We start from the raw sequence: 3,725 nt of genomic DNA, 5'->3' as shown, positions 1-3,725 counted from the left end.
TAACAGGGTTATTTGTGGACTATTCTCTTTTAATAGATCAAATCTTCCTGGAGGCAGAGATTATATTTTATTAAATTCTGAATCCCTCTATGTCTTGAATTCCCCAAGGTGGTTTTGATAGATGTCTGGTAAAAACAGAGTAAGTGAATAAATCTGAATAAGTTTTAAAATGTCACTAAAATAATTCTCTATGAAAGAGGTAAAGCCCAGAGGAGATTGCCCTTAAGAAACTATTATAGGGAATAATATCTACACAAGTCATAGCATGAACCAAAGATAAAAGAGAAGTTAATATTAGTAAAAATTATTAATACCTTTCTCACTCATAATTTGATCCCATGGATAGGTGACAACATGGACAGGTAAGAATGGAAAATTCTAGTAATTAAGTGGAAGAGCTGAAAATCAGATCTTCAAATAATCCTCAAAAGTAATATCTCCAGTCTCAAAGACATAATCATAATTTAAATATAAATTATTTCTTAAATATAAATTATTTAATGCTAGAACATTTTCATGAGAAGAAAATAAAATGTGGGGCTGGCTGGCTCAGTTGGTTAGGCGCCTGACCCTTGATTTCAGCTCAGGTCATCTCAGCTTAGGTCATGATCTGAGGGTCACGGGACTGAGTCCCAAGTTGGGGTCCTCACTCAGTGAACAGTCTGCTTTTTTCCCTCTCCTTTTGCCCTTCTCCCTGCTCATGTGAACTCTCTCTAAAATATAATAAATAAATCTTTAAGAATGAAAAAAAGAGAAAAGGAAAATGCTAGAAATTTCATAAATATATTTATATTAAAAAAACTATAACATTTTTGTATGAAAATTTCAGATGAATTTGCAACTCTTATACTGATCATTTTCTCAAATATCAACATGACATTTTGGTAATAAACATTCTCAAATTGGCATAATGTAAGTGTTCTGTTTGTCTATCTCTGTGTAATAAATCACATCAAGACTTAGTGGTTTAACAATTTATCTTTCATTGTCCTGGGGGTTGATGAGCTCAGCTGGGCAGTTCCCACTGGAAGTATTTCATATAGTTGTCACTAACTAAGGGCTACTAAGGCTAGAGTCACCAGAAGGCATCTTCCCTTATTATGTGGCACCTGAGTTTAGGATGGCTGAACAACTGGCAATAGGGAGTTTTCTCCACTTGGCTAGCTTGTGCTTTCTTTTAACAGATTCAAGGTAGAATGACTTCTTATGAAGTGACTGACTTCTTCAGAGAAACTGTTTCAAGACAGCCAGCAGGAAAGCTACAAAGCTTCTAGGACTTTATCTTGGAAGGCATATAGTGTCACTTCTATTATAATCTAATGATTAAAGTAGCCCAGATTTAAGGAAGTGGGGGGGGGATTACTTGTGGGTACAAGAAGGTAAGGACAGATGGTGGCCATTTCGGAGCCAGCTACCTCAATAACATTCTTGAGAATATAGAAATATAACGTTTTTTTTCTTTTTTTAAAGATTTACTTATTTATTTTTTAGAGAGAGAGAGAGAGAGAGAGAGAGAGAGTGTGTGTGTGTGTGTGTGTGTGTGTGTGTGCACACAGGGGGAGGGGCATGAGGAGAGGGAGAGAAACAGATTCCCCATTGAGCAAAGCCCAAGGCAGGGTTTCAGGGCTCTATCTCAGGACCTGAGATCATGACCTGAGCAGAAATCAAGAGCTGGATGCTCAATTGACTGAGCCACACAAACAGCCTTAAGTCCAATGTAAATAAAGAATGGTATCCCAGAAGAAAACCTAAATCTAACTTCCCAATGAAAATTGAGAATAGAGAACCATAAACAGACTCATAATCCTGATTATTTGCTTTTCAGTATCCATTTATATTAAAAATGTATCTGTATTCTATTTCAAGAACCTAACATTTGGCAAAGGATCATATGTATTCTTGTTAACCCAGTGTGGTTCCTGAACCAGTAGAAATGTCGAAATGCAGAATATCAGATCCTACCCAGAACTACTGAATCAGACATGTATTTTAGCACGAAGCTCAAGAGATTCCTATGCACATTAAAGTTTTGGGAAGTGATGATTTGGATCATATTTATGCACTAGCATACACAGGGTATCCTCAAACTTCTCCTCTGAAGAAATCTAGAAAACTTGAAGTAACCTTCTTCCAACTTTGGAGCAGAGAAGTATTGTACATTTAACTTTGGTTTTAAGTCGAGAAAATAGCTAAAACTTGACTGTCCCTAAAAAAATCTTTGACAAGTTAGAAACTACATGTGTGGAGTGGAAATCTTACATTTATCTGGGACATCAAGGATCATCACTATGTATGTGGGAAAATGTTTGATCTATGGCAGTTTATATGTATATATACACATATACATATAAAAACAACGAGGGAAGCTAAAGAGACAGACCCAAAAAGGTACAAAGAACTTCAAAATAGATAAGTACCTTATGTACGTTTAGCTAGTTATATAAAAAGACACATGGAAATGTTTTTTGCTATTATTAGTGAATCACTTAAAATATATTTTTGGGCAGGATAACATCACTGCCTTGCCAGTTAACTTGCTGTTATTTACCAACGTCTTTAGATTAAAAGAAAGCAAATTTAAAAACAAGAATGTCCTTTTTAAACGAATAAAACTAACTTTTGAGAACATACCGTTTTCTTCCAAAAATATGCTCAATCCATTCCCAATCTCTTGCTTGTTTCTTCCGAACTCATCACTCATTTCTAGGGTCTAAATTATGAAACATAAAATACCTACAAGAAAGTTCTTAAGAATCGAATCAGTTCAACATTAAAGATAATTTTTAACTTGCCAGCCATTACTTTGTCTTGCTAGGAAATCATATTTGAATACCGAAGTCCTTTATAAACAAAACTGTTTCATTTAAGGAACAACTAGAAACTTCAGGCTGGTCTCCAAAAGGCCCAGATACAAGCCTAGATTACAACTTGGACATCTGATTTAATAATTTTCTAAAAAGATATCAAATGATATTCCTAGTCTGTGAGAAACTTAAAAGAATCAGCTGCAATTACATTGACTTCTTAGTAAAGAAAGGAAAGGCAAATGACCCTCCATTCTTCTAGTAATCCGATCTCACCATAAATTAGCCAAATGAGAGACTTCTCGGAAAAGACGTGGGAACTTTAGTTCTATTACAGCATCATCTCAGAAAATCTAAATTACTGAACCCCCCCCCCCATAAGGTTCTGAGGGGCTTCAATGCCTGTCAAACAGACTCTTACTACAGAGCCTTTCTCTATCCATTTGGATCACGGCATGGTCCCAACGAACTCTTAAGTAGCCTGCTAACTTGTTCTGCTTTTAACTTGGCTAACGTCTTCCAAACCTTACAGTGTACTTCCCTGCTTAAAAATGTTAATGGCTTCCCACAGTCCTTATAATGAAATTTTCCAAATCCTTTGGGCACCTGGGTTGCTCAGTTAGTTAAGTGTCTGCTTTCAGCTCAGGGCCTGTGGGAGCCTGTGTCAGGCTGCTGCCCCGCAGGTAGTCTGCTATCCCTATTCTGCTGCCCCCCCCCCCGCCCCGCTTGTGGTTTCCCTCTCTCTCAAATAAATAAATAAAATCTTTAAAAATTTTTTCCAAATCCTTAGAGGCCTGAGACCCCTTATGAACAATGTTCTACTATTCTAATCCAATCTCCATTTATTCCTCAAGATCCAATGATGTAAAATTCCTTGCATTCATCAAGGCACTGACACATGCTACTCCGTCTGCCTAAAAT

Source organism: Lutra lutra, chromosome 3 (assembly GCF_902655055.1).
Source record: "Lutra lutra chromosome 3, mLutLut1.2, whole genome shotgun sequence".
Taxonomy (NCBI): domain Eukaryota; kingdom Metazoa; phylum Chordata; class Mammalia; order Carnivora; family Mustelidae; genus Lutra; species Lutra lutra.
Note: the sequence above shows the minus strand (reverse complement) of the source record.